Source organism: Rhinolophus sinicus, chromosome 5, assembly GCF_057876585.1.
Source record: "Rhinolophus sinicus isolate RSI-liver-muscle chromosome 5, RSI-T2T, whole genome shotgun sequence".
Taxonomy (NCBI): domain Eukaryota; kingdom Metazoa; phylum Chordata; class Mammalia; order Chiroptera; family Rhinolophidae; genus Rhinolophus; species Rhinolophus sinicus.
Genome location: NC_142505.1, coordinates 108,521,097 through 108,534,315, shown reverse-complemented (window position 1 = coordinate 108,534,315; position 13,219 = coordinate 108,521,097). Strand labels below are relative to the sequence as shown.

Below are 13,219 nucleotides of genomic sequence, written 5' to 3'. Positions count from 1 at the left end.
CATGAACAGTGCTCTCGGAGCCCCCCAATCCTGGCTTGGGAGGGGAGGAGAACCCCATACTACACGCCTTCAGTAAATGCCTGTCCTTCAATTATTTCCCTCTCCCAAAGGAAGGAATCTGTTAGGGTGTGTCTAGCACCTCCTCCTTAGAATTTGGGGTGTTTGGGGTTTAGCTAAACCCCAGGGCACCTGGGGAAATCCCATCCATCCTCCTGTTACACATCTGTGAATCATGCTTCTGCATCTGCTTTTTTTAGTTACTGGTATTGCTGGAAGAGCTTTCTATGTCAGATCTTTCTTCTATGATAGTTGAAGTTGATTGGTAGCTTGGCATGTTTTGATTGTATCATAATTTATTAACCAATCTTTTACTTTTAAGCACTTAGGTAGTCTCTAATTTTTACAAAACACCCCCAGAATTCTTTATCGAGTTTCTGTATTTCTAGAGTTTTAGTGTCTCTGCAGACCTCTTGAATTCAGTGTGTCTCTATCCTAAGTAGGAACATACCTAAGACCGACCTCATGTCTATTCAGGAGAGATAGGTGTGGGGTCCACTGATGCTTCCAGCCACAGTAAATTTGTTCCTGAACCTTCGTGCTCCTGTTCCCTGGGAAAATGAGGAAAGGAGGAGGAGGGCTCAGGAGAAGGCATCAGATCTTGTCCCATATTGGTAAGTGGCAGAGCCAGACTAGGACCACTTCCTGGGTGAGATTAGCACAGTGCAGCCAGCACAATTCTTAATAAAAGTTACTATTGATAAACAGCAGCTATGAGAGGAGAAACAAAAACTTAGCACAGATAGAGCTGAGTGCCTCTGGTTAATAAACCTCCATTTGCCTTAGCTACGCTCCATTTGATGGACTCTGCCCAGAATTGCATTTTTATATTATGTTCCTGTGAATTTCCTCAATGCCAGGGGCCAGACTGGTGATAGAAGCTTTGGGTTAGAAGATGAGTAAGCTACGGATATTTTTAAAAAATCTTTTTTTTTTTTTTGAAGGGGAACAGGACTTTATTGGGGAACAGTGTGTACTTCCAGGCCTTTTTTCCAAGTCAAGTTGTTATCCTTTCAATCTTAGTTGTGGAGGGTGCTGTTCAGCTTCAAGTTGTTGTCCTTTCAGTCTTAGTTGTGGAGGGCGCAGCTCAGCTCCAGGTCCAGTTGCCGTTTTCTAGTTGCAGGGGGCGCAGCCCACCATCCCTTGCGGAGTCGAACCAACAACCTTGTGGTTGAGATTACGCGCTCCAACCAACTGAGCCATCCAGGAGCTCAGCGGCAGCTCAGCTCAAGGTGCCATGTTCAATCTTAGTTGCAGGGGGCGGAGCCCACCATCCCTTGCGGGACTCGAGGAGTTGAACTGGCAACCTTGTAGTTGAGAGCCCACTGGCCCATGTGGGAATCAAACCGGCAGCCTTTGGAGTTAGGAGCATGGAGCTCTAACCGCCTGAGCCACCGGGCCGGCCCAAAACTAACTTTTAAGTAGTGATCAAATATGAAATGCTTGTTTGTCATAGAAAAGCTTAGAAAATTAAAGTACAAAGAAAACAATGTTTAAATGGTTATTAGCCAACTACCCAAAGCTAACTACTACTAGCGTTTTGTTTTCCATCATGTCACAGACTAATCTGTAGGAGTGTGTGTGCGTGCACGTGTTGGAGCAAATAGTGTTCAACCACCTTTTTCAATTATCAGTATGCCATTAATAAAGTTTTCCATGATTTCATTTTTTTTTTTTTGCTACATAATGCTTATTTCTCTTTGGATGTAGTACATTCATTTCACAAGTCCTTTATAGTTGGATATTTAGTTATTTGTGTTTTTTCAGAGTTTTACCAAATTTGTAATACATATCTTGGCCAATAAATCTTTGCCCGAACTCATGACTGTTTCTTCAGAAGAAATTTCTATTCATTAAATTTCTGGGCAGTGGTGGGTGGAAGGCAGTAGACTGTACATTAATCACTGAGACACAGAGATACATACTCATTAAGGAGGGGAAAGCCCAGTTCAAGTCTGCAGCTGGGTCCCCAACACATTCCAAGGTGACTCCTTGGGAGGAAGCTTTACTCCCCCGCGAGCCTGGGGTAGTGCAGCGGATTCTTTCTCAGGCTGGAGGCAAGCTTGACCTCTCATGTCCTCTCCTCCCTCACCCCAATCTCTGCCTCCACAGGTGTCTGCTTCTCCCCGATCAGCAGGGAAGGACCATGTGCCAAGTGAGTAAGGCATTTACACTGCGCTTTGTTTTACCATGGACTTCAGGTTGCTTGTAAGAATGCATCCAATAAAACAAAATGCACAGTGAAAATACGAAGTGAATGGAAGATCAAGGCCATGGGAAGGGCAGAGTGGATGCGTTGAACAGGCTGCTGGAATTCCTGGCTGCCCCCTAAATTTATGTCTGACATTCCGGCACTTTAAAAAGACAGATTCCATCCAATACATATGGCTTGTGTTGTCTGTCTGGGACAAGCATATCACCTTCTCTGGGGAAATAAAGCTTTTTGGGGCATTCAGAAATTTATGTGATGGGTCTTTGTATGTGGGATATAGCGGCGGGTTCCTCAATGATAACATTGAAATAAACTTCACAGCAAGTCTTTTCCAGTATAAACAGTGGATATTGTGCCAGCCAGTGCAGAAATCTGTGATTGCAGCTGTTTAGGGAATCCAATACTCAGGCCTACACACGCAGCCTTGTTACGGTTCAGAATGACCTAGATAAAACACTGCACAGGCTGGAGAAACGAGTGAGTAGCACATTCTTTAAATTACTTTCACAATAATTTTTGACACAGACAGAGAGCGAACAGCTCAGCGTTGCAATCCTCAGCAGGGCAGGGAGGGAGCATGGCCCGAGCTCTACTAGCCTTCTCTCCTCCAGTTCTGAGGAGGTGGTGCCCTCTCTGTCCTCAGGACTGAGACCTCACCCAGGTGCCCTTGGCCTCCTTGGAGTTCTTTCTCCCTCAGTGAGCATCATCTTTCTTCAGACATCAGTGACATCCTTGTTTGCCATCAGCCTGTGTGCATTCTCAAATCCCTATATTCCTAAAGGGCCCCTCTCTATCCTGGTCTCTAGAGATACATGAACATGAATCCTTGGCATTATAAGAACCAGAAACCCAGTTCTAACTAGTTTAGGACAAAGACAGAATCCAGGCAGCACCACGCACCGTGGGGAGAGCAGGTATGTAGCTGGGTCTCGGAGGCGCTTACATCCAGGAACCCAGATATTGTCAGGAGTCTTTCTTGTCCCTTGCCCCTGTCTCTGTGACTTCCTTCTGTCACGCTGACTTCATCCGTGTGACCAGAAATAGGATGGCCATCAGCTCCCACACCTCACATTTACAAAGTGTGCCACAGAACAGGACCAAGTCTCCTTCATAGAGCCCATTTGCAAGATCTCAGAAAGATTCAGGTTTGTCCAGCTGAGTCCAGGTTAGAGCTGAGGGGCTGGGTCTGCGATGGGGAGCTCGCAGGAGTACCATGTGCTTGGGGTGGGGGGAGAATGTTAGTCCCAGGGAAGACGAGGCCTCGTGGACAAACATAGCTGTCCATTCCAGGAAGAAAGACAGTCACAGGGTCTTAGTTTCTAGCTTGGGAACCTGTCTTGATGGGAGTGTCTGTGCTTAATAAAGCTGGAACTGTCTGGATTTTGATAACAGAAACATGTGGGGACAGGACCAGTATGAGAGCTTGAAAACAAGGTGGTGACTCCACAGCCTTCTTAGAAGAGAGAGCTGATTGAGACACGAGGCTGTCAGCCCTGTGTAAAGCTGGAGGTTTCATGTGGTGTCTTTTTGAGAAGCTATTGTTTTGGAGGTAAACCAAGTCTCATTGGGAACCTCTCTCTGTTAGGGCTGTCTGCAATAAAGATAATGACAATAAAAGTTATAAAACTTCCGTCTGTTGAGCACTTATGTGCCAGTCTCTGTGTTTTTCATATATTATTTCATGAATGAACCTGTGATGTTACTAACCCTTTCTCCCACTTTACAGATGAACAAACTTTTAGAACAGGACCAATGTTGCAGTCAGCTTTTTGACCCCAGGCACCATGCAGAATGCCAGTAACATACCAGGTCTTCAATACATGCTTGTTCAGTGAGTGAGTGAGTGAGTGAATGGAGATCCATAAGTGAGATCTTTTCTAATGATTTTTTTCTCTCCCTCAAAACATACAAAGTTAGGGGCACGCTAAGTTCCTTTATAACTTATCATGGGAAACCTGACTCTGAAGGTGGTAAGACCCATCTCCTCTACACCTTCGCCATAGTACTCTGTGGTGAGCACTCCAGGTTAACCAGGAATGTGCTGTTCCAGGGGTCACTGTCATTCAGAGACATGGCTGTGGGCTTCACCCAGAAGGAATGGCAGCAGCCGGACCCTGTGCAGAGGACCCTGTACTGGGATGTGACGCTGAAGCACTACAGCCATGGTCTCAGTGGGTGAGGAAGGCCTCTCGTGTTCACTAATTATGTCTGAGCGCCTTTCTTTAATCAGTATATAAAACCTCGTAAGTAATAATAGTGTTTAGCCTTGGGTTTCAGTTGTCAGAGTCTTGCTTTCATCTCACCTGGATTATTTGTTTGTGAATTAACCTCCCAAGCGAAATACCTATTCTTGGCTAAGATGTAAATGTTCATGTGTGTCCTGAACCTTTTGCTTCCTTAGGAGGCTCAGGAGGCTCAGTATAAATCCTGTAACTATTTCTTACGAACAGGGTGTCAAGTTACCAAAACAGCTGTGATCTCCAGGTTGGAACAGGGGCGGGAACCATGGGTGGAGGAAGAAGAAATTTTTGGATGGAGCTTTCCAGATGAGGAAACCAGCTTGCAAGGGGACAGTGGACATAAAGTTCCAGGAGGTCACAAAGCAGAACCTTGGATATTTTCCTGTTTCAGGTAACTGTTCTTAAAAGCTTTGGATCTTTGCAAGCAGCTGTGGACAATTTGCCTGAGACCTTGTGATGCCCACATGACTCCTGCCAGCTGCACGCAGCACTACATGACTGCTCTCTTGTCCCTGGATTTTAGAGAAAGACATATTCTATGTTTATTTGCCCTTTTATTCTACCCTGCCATCTAAGACCTTGCTTGCTGAGTCTTTCTCTAGAATCTTCAGTCTTACACTTTCCCCCATGATTATGAAATAGGCTTTCTCATTCATTCAGGGCTTCACAGATTTGCCTTACTTTAAAATAACTGTTATTTTGTGCCACTCAGTTTAAGTTTAGTTGTCTTTTCTTTCACTGTGAAATGCCTCTGAAATTTATTTGCTACCTTTTATCTGATTTTAAATTCCTCTTCTTTCAAACCATGTGATATGGCCCCATTTTTTTCTAATAGGTTATAACTGAAGCTTTCCCCCCATCCAAGTATAACCCCATGGGGAGAAGAGCCTTTTGTTTTATTGGTCCTTACTTCTGCGGGACTCACACGGTGAACACCAACTAACTCCCTCTTCCTTCCAGGACAAGGATCCTTTATCGAGCATTTGTTCCGGGCAGTAGTTATTAACCAGGGGTAAGACAACAGAATCACCCGGAGAGCTTCACAAAGGACGGCTCGGCTGGGCTCCAACCCAGAAAATCCCGATGGGGATGATCAGTAAGTATTGATTTTCTCTCTTAGGAAATCAGCAGTGGGGCTCAGGGAACATAAACATTTCTACACAAAGGAATCCCATGGTTGCCTGGGGTCTGGGTGCCAGAGGTGAAATAGCAGGTGCCGTCTGTGGTATAAAATGTAAATGAAGGAAAAAGCAAATGAGGATTAAATACAGGATGGCAAATCTGACACTTAGGATTCTCAAAGGAGATTCCACAGTAAGGTGGACACCAGCACGCTGGAGGACCGTCAATATGGAGTTAGTGGGGCGGGGCTGGTCTGCAGCCAAGTCCATCAGACACACAGGAAGGAAGGGGACACATAAGGATTTGGTTGTCAGCCAGATTTGGTAACGAGGAACGACAACTGAAGAAAATGGTCATCCAAGCCATCAGAATACAACGGGGCATCCTCCTGGGGGCAAGAACAGCTTGCATTCCGGTCTAGGACAATTATCCTTGTGTCCTCAGACTGGACGCCATACAGAGCTTGTAGGTCCATGTGGGGATAAATCACTGCAGAATGGACCTCTAGCGCTAAGATCGTTCCTTTAACAATAAAGGACTTGCTGCTGGGAGAAAATTCGTTTGGTGTACAGAATGAAGGGACTTACAGTGGGAAGGACACAGGAAGTGCACACTAGTGGAAGCCTGATTTGTACCCAGGAATAAAGTGAGCGGTTTTACATTTGGTTTTACTTCTTTTAACCTGAGTCCTTTGCTCCGTTTCCTAAACCCTTCTCTCCCGATTCCTCCAGGAACCCTAGTCTTTCTTTAGTGCTTGCTTATAGTTTCTAAATATCCTTATCTCCTGACAGGACCTCCTTATTATGTCTCCCCCTTATCTAGGGTTGCTAGAGCTAGTCCTGGCCTGTGATAGCCAATTGTGCCTGAATCTTTCCAGCTCTGCATTCAGTGATGTCATCTTGTTAGCTTGAAATTCACCATGGTGGAGGAGTGTTTTCACTGTGGAAATTGGTAAATGCTGCAGCCCAGGGCTTTCCCCTCCTGGCAACCTGGTTCACCAGCACATCATTGCCTTGAATCCACTACCCTCCCAGCTTTTCCTCTCTTATTCGCTTTCACTCGTGTGTGTTTTCACCTTCTTTCCAATGTACTGTGTCAAACTTGTTAATAGCAAAGCTACTTCTATTCATTATCAATGCTTTATCCCAAGTTCTAGTATCTCATTTTTTCTTTTCAAAAGCCAAGGGACGAGAAGGTATTTGTCAGAGGATTATGATTATTTAATCTGAGCAACTAAGTTTGAAACCACGAAGTTAATCCTCCTTCCAAACAGTTCTGAAACAGTTTAGTTCTATGATGTGGTCCTGGAAAGATGAACACATTTGTGTTGTTTTTCTTCCTAATAGATGTTTTCCAAGTTGATACCCAAGTAGACAGACAACAGGAACACCAAGACAAACTTTTGAGGCAAGTTTCATTCCCAGACAAGAAAAAAACTGACCAGAAAAGGGCACCATAAATGTAATACAATTAAAACAAACCTATCAGAACACAAACTTTGTTCCTCAAGACAGCAGTTCCATAACTGTGATGCATGAGGAACAAGTTTGCAAGGTAATGTTCACGTTAGTCCTAATGCATACCTCGCAACAAGGAGATTTGAGTGTGATGGACAGGGGAAATTGTTTCTCTATTCTAAGCTTGAAACTCCACATTCTGGCATGCATCCCATGAATGCAACCAGTGTAGAAAAACTTTTAGCCGTAGCCAAGCCCTTAACGTTGATTGGGGAACCGACAGTGATGAGAAAGACCACGAATGTGCCAAATGTGGGAAAGGCTTTTCCCACCAATCAGAACATCCGAGAGTCCACAGAGCTGAGAAATCCTATGGCTGCAATGAACAGGACAATGGCTTCAGGGAGGGTTGTCTCGACAAATGTATGAGAAATCACACAAAAGAGAAACCTGCTGGAAACAGCAGTTGTAATGAACGTTCTCCCCGAAGACAAGCCTCTTCATACCTGAGACAATTCTTGCTGGAGAGAAGCCTCATAAGTGTTCAGAATGTGACAAAACCTTCTCCCTCAAGTCATGTCTCATCGAACACCACAGATCTCATATAGGATAGAAACCCTATGGCTGCAAAGAATGTGGAAAATCTTTCTCCCAGAAGTCCTGCCTCATCATCCATTATAGAATCCACATAAGTGAGAAGCCCTTTGGATGCAGTGAATGTGGAAAAGCCTTTTTCCAGAAGTCACACCTCATCCTCCACCAGAGGACTCACACAGAAAAGAAGACCTATGAGTGCAGGGAGTGTGGGCAAGCCTTCTCCCAGAACTCATGCCTTATTATACACAAGAGAACTCACGTGGGAAAGAAGCCTTATGAATGCCCTGACTGTGAGAAAACCTTCTCCCAGAAGGCAAACCTCATTAGACATTGAATCCACACTAGAGAGAAACTGTACGGAAGAAGTAAGGTTTTTAATCAAGAAGTCACAACACATCTAGGAACGCAAACCTATGGATATTCTGGATGTGAAAAACCCTTCAGTGAGAAGTCCATTGTCACTGTGTGTGGATTCATCCTGAGGTGATTGTCTCCCAATTGCGAGAATGAAAAAGTTTGTTCTCTTAAAACTAATGCTAGAAGGGTAATGATGCTCTAGGTGATATACTTATTTATAAAGTGTGTCTGTACCTATATTAACTGTGAATGTTGAGCTTTGAAGTATATGAACAAATTAAACCATTAAGCAACAGATCTAATAAGCATCAAAACAATCCCAGATCTATATAGGGGTTATATTCCTGAGGATGTTACATAAAAAGAATTTTATTTATTTTTGAACTGCATTACCAGTTGAACATAATTGTGAACTTGTAAACATATACACCATAATATATAGAATGACACCTATCAAACCTTTCCACACTAAATTACACCCTTTTGTCTTTGTAATATACATTATAACTGGAACAATATGAATTTATTATTAAACCAGAAGTCCATACCCTGTACACATATCATTTTTTGTTTTGTTTTCTGGCAAGTATTCCAGAGCTCCCTGGACCTGGAAGCGAACAATGTCATGACATCTCCTGATATTGCTCAATCATCTAGTTGATAAGTTATGTTTGTATTAAATGTGTGAGCCCTTTTCTGGCAATATGATGGACTATCTAAAGTGAAAAACATTTCACTTTAAACAGCTAGAAATGGTGGATAATAACATTCTTTTCGATGCATAATACAGTTTGCATGAAAATAAGTGAAGTTTCCAGGTTTCAGCAAGTTAGAGGGAAATAAAGTTGAAAGCCAGAAATAAAGGTGCGTTGATGCTGTAGATGCCAAGTGGGTTTAATTTTGACCGGAAACAAGGCCTGAGGCCAGACAAGGCAGAGAGTAGGCAGCAAAATAACCAAAATTCAGAAATTTCAAAGATCTGTACATATAGGGAAAGGGTGGACTGGAGGAAACCCGCTCCTCTGCACAGGAAGCTCGTCTGTCCCTCCCTGGGCTCGGACGGGGACGAGTACTCTCGGACGATTCCTAACCCTGACCTGCACCTCACGCGTTAGAATTTCGAATTTTCCTAGTCACGACCCAGTTTAAAAACTGCACAATTGACATAGAAATGTGTCCTGGTCTCTGAAACAACTTACAGAAGCAAACAAAATATTTTAGAGGAAGACACAATCAATCAACGTTTGTCAGGATTCTGACATACACACAAACCCAAGATGAGTTCATAATACAAAATTACAAAATGTGAGGAACCAACCCACAGTCAACAGCCATTTTAATAAGACTCTCAAATATTTTAGGCAATAGAAAAACCAGAAACTCTATAAAAATAACTATCTTTAAAAAAAGATAAAAAATAAAAATTGAAAACCATGTGAAAGCAAGGCATAAAGACAAGAACCATATAGTGTCTAGAAATGAAAAATATAGTCACTGGATCTTAAAACTCAGCATTAAAATACTCAATAAACATGGCACACAGTAGATTATATTCAGCTGAAGACAGGGCAAAGAGTAAGACAGAGCTAAGTAAAGCCATAGAATTCAGTGTGTAGAGAGGTGGAACTATGAAAGAATGGGCAGGGAACAGATTAAACAGACAAGAGCAAAGCAGGAGTTCCTGAAAGACAAAACAGAGAACATGGAAGAGAAGTAAATATTCAGAGATGATGGCTCAGACCTGATAAAAGACATGAGTTAAAAGATTCAGGCCGCAGAATATGTGCCTCGCTGGATAAATAAACATAAACTTCCATGTAGGTGTTCACACCTGCCCAAACATAGCTCGGCCACTCCGCCCCTTGCTGCCTTGGCATCCATGTCGTCTGGCCCAGCGTCTGCAGGGGCCTCAACCTGCCACTAGCCCCCCCATGCAAGTGCATGCGCGAGATGGCAGCCACCGAGTCACAAGCACATACAAGTGCCTGTCAGGGCTTTCCCAGCAGCCCTTGTGGTCAACAGTTTCCCCAGCCTCCAGCACCTGTATAACTGTGTGCCCCTTAACTAAGACCCCCCCATTGAGTTCACCAAGAGGACGGCTCTTTTGGTTTGAATCGATGGATCCAGCCCTAGCCCCGGAAGCCCAAAACACTCCACTCAGGGACCCTAACATAAACTTGTGCCCTGGTCCTACCTCTGTGGGTCTGCACTCCGCCTGGACTTCCCGTGGGGCCCCTCCAGGAGGCTGGGGATCTCCTCCAGGCCTGTGAGTGAGAAATATCTCTATTTCAGTTTCTCCTGTGGTCTGTTGAACCAGCTCACCATCCGGGCACACTGTGCTCTCTCTACTCAACGTGTGTTAATTTAACAAAGTCTGAACAGTTGGCAGCAGGAACAGGATGGTCGAGTTGCGCTTGCAATTGGTCACAGGGAAAGCCTTTTAGCTGCAAATGGCTGGCTGACTGGCTCCCCCAGGTGAGTGGTTCTATCTGGGGGTTCCACGGCTTGCTGGCCTTGGTGGGTGCCGCTTTGTGCTGCACATGCTGCCGCCTTCCCACCCCAAAGTGCCAGCTCCCATAGAAGCACCAGCACCCTCCAGGACCTCAGAGCATTGCTCGTGGGAGCTGGTTTGAGGTGCAGCGGGTGTGTCCTGCCTGTTACCCCGAGGGTGAATTCCCCCAGCAGGAGTTAGACCTCCAGTGCGTTTCCTCGCTCCAAGCACCGACCCAGCTGCTGAATGTTAGGACAATGGGCCACGATTTTTGCAAGGTCCTGTTGTGTTAGTTAATGGCGGGGACACACGAGTGGCAACACTGCTCAAGTGTGGGTTACCGGATGAAGGTGCCAGACAATGCCAAATAGTCTCCTCGGTCGTGGCTGTCACTGTGACTGTTACCCTCAGCGTGGACAGCCTGTGGAGTAGGTTGAGAGTAGACCGCTCAGGCCTCACCCTGTCTCAGGAGATACGCTGGAACAAACCAGCCCCACGCACACTGCACCGCAGAGGGCTGCGCGCCAGGTGCTGGCAGGCCTGGTTAAGGACAGCGCCCCAAGTCTCTCTTGAGGAGAGGACTTCCTCATACCCGTGGGATTTGGGGTGGGGTGGGGTGGGGGTGTCCCGTGCTTCATAGCAGGAACTGCCCGTGTGCACCAGGTGCCTGAGCCCCAGCCTCAGGGAGAAGCAGAAGGTAAGAATGGAGGTGGCGTGGACAGGTGGTCAGAGGACACCTTTCAGGAGCCTTCCGGCGCAGCTGATGGCCCCACGCGGCATTCCATGTTGCTAGCACAGATATAATTCTTTTTCATAGTAGTAATCAGCCTTCGCAGATGAGCCATTTCTCCTGCTAAGAGGTCAGGTAGGCAGAATTTGCCGGCACTGACTCCGCCTCTGAGACTTAGTTCCTGAACGGACCATTTTTGAGAAAAGCTCCCTCCCATGACATCTGGGACTCTGGCCTTGGGGTACAATCAGGGCTCTCAAGTTTTCTGAATGTAGTTATTATGACAAGCTACCAACCTGTTGCTTCCGAGTCTCTTTGTTGGGAAGTTGGGTCCAGGAATTGCCAGCTAGGGTTTTCACAGCAGACTCTGAGGCTCTGAGAAAAGACCAGAGGATTCAGTTTTCTAGATCCTGGCCCTCAGAAGGACTCAAGAGCTGTGTCCCCTGCCCTAGAGCCAATATGTCAGACCCCCAAACAAGCCAGAGCTTGTCTATGGTACATTCCTCTGTCAACTGTTTTTAAAGAACTGCCAACATCTTGGATCTTGAAATGTAAGAATAGGGTCTGAGATCTGACTTTAAAGAGCTCAGTCTAATTTTGTGTGTGTTGGGGGGGGGGTAGGTGAAAAGGACATGAAGCAGATGCTAAAATTATATTTTAGACAATAGTTATAAGTGAGAGGAAGGAAAGGGTACTGCTATAGTCTGTCCAGGCTGCTATATCAAAATACCACAGACCGAGTGGCTTAAAAACAACAGAAATTAATTTCTCACAGCTCTGGACGCTGGAAGTCTAAGATCAACGTGCCAGCAGATTCAGTGTCTGGTGAGCACCTGCTTCCTGACTCATGGATGGCCATCTTCTGTATCCTCATGTGGCTAAAGGACGAGAGAGCTTTCTGGGGTCACATTCATAAGGGCACTAATCCCATTAATAAGAGCTCATCACCTCCCAAAGCTTCCCCTCCTAATACTATTACATTGGAGGTTAGGACTCAAAGTCGGAATTTTGGGATGGGGTGTGTGGGACACAAACCTTCAGTCTCTAGCAGGTGTGCTATTTAGGCTGATCCCTGAATAATACGAGATTTTGGGAGAGGGAAAGAAAGAGCGTACCACGGACATAAAGCAACGTGTGCAAAGGCATGACCATTACAAAGGCTCGCCTTACTTTGTGAAGAGCTGGAATCAGCTGTAGTTTTACGTACAGCAAAGTGCACAAATCTTAAGTATCCATCTTGCTGAAGCTGTACACACATACAAACCCATGGAATCACCACCCAGGTCAACACAGAACATTTCCTGTGTCCTCTGCCAATCCAAACCCTTCCCAGGGAGCCACTAGCATGCCACCAGCCACCATGGATTAGTTTGTTGTGGTCTTTATTTAAATGGAAGCGAACAGTATGTATTCTTTGTGTCTTACTTCTTATACTCAGTGTTATGTCTCTGTTGTGCTTACTTTTTGCCGGTAACAGGTCACTTTTTCATCGCTGTGTAGTATTCCACTGCATGACATTGCCACGTTCATGTCTATTATGTTCACAAACATTTGGATTATTTTCGGGTATTGTCTATTATAAATAATGTTGCCATAAACTCCTGGTACATTACTACTCATTTCTCTTCAAAAGACACTCTGTGGCTAGAGTTTAGAGCAGTGGTTCTGAGTGATCATTTTGCTTTGGCCACATCTGATGACGTTTTTTCATTAGCACAACTTGGGAGTGGTGTGTGCTACTGCCCTCTAGTGGGTAGAGACGAGAAACGCTGCTAAACATTGCACAGGAAGTCCTCGCACAGCGAAGCAACTGTCCAGCTCAGGTCAGAGGAACAAGGACGGAGCCTGATTTTGGAGTCCTTGTAAACCCTACTCAGGGTATGGCTCTGGACTGGTGAGGTCCCATCAATAGGGGAGACTTGAGGACAGATGGCCTTTCAGGTGGCACAGGCCCCA

The 13,219-nt window shown here is 45.2% G+C and overlaps 1 long non-coding RNA gene across 5 annotated transcripts in view; it reads left to right on the top strand.

The window, feature by feature from the left end:
* LOC141567320 (uncharacterized) overlaps positions 1 to 8,592 on the top strand; it is a 33,119-nt gene extending 24,527 nt beyond the window's left edge. For 3 of the 5 annotated variants that reach the window (XR_012489919.2, XR_012489920.2, XR_012489915.2), the window contains exons 5-9: positions 2,170 to 2,212; positions 4,320 to 4,444; positions 4,720 to 4,900; positions 5,470 to 5,605; positions 6,978 to 8,592. This is a non-coding gene — a long non-coding RNA (uncharacterized LOC141567320). The remainder of the gene's footprint in view (positions 1 to 2,169; positions 2,213 to 4,319; positions 4,445 to 4,719; positions 4,901 to 5,469; positions 5,606 to 6,977) is intronic. The other 2 variants (XR_012489916.2, XR_012489917.2) reach the window with 2 other exon arrangements.
* Positions 8,593 to 13,219: the final 4,627 nt, after the last annotated feature.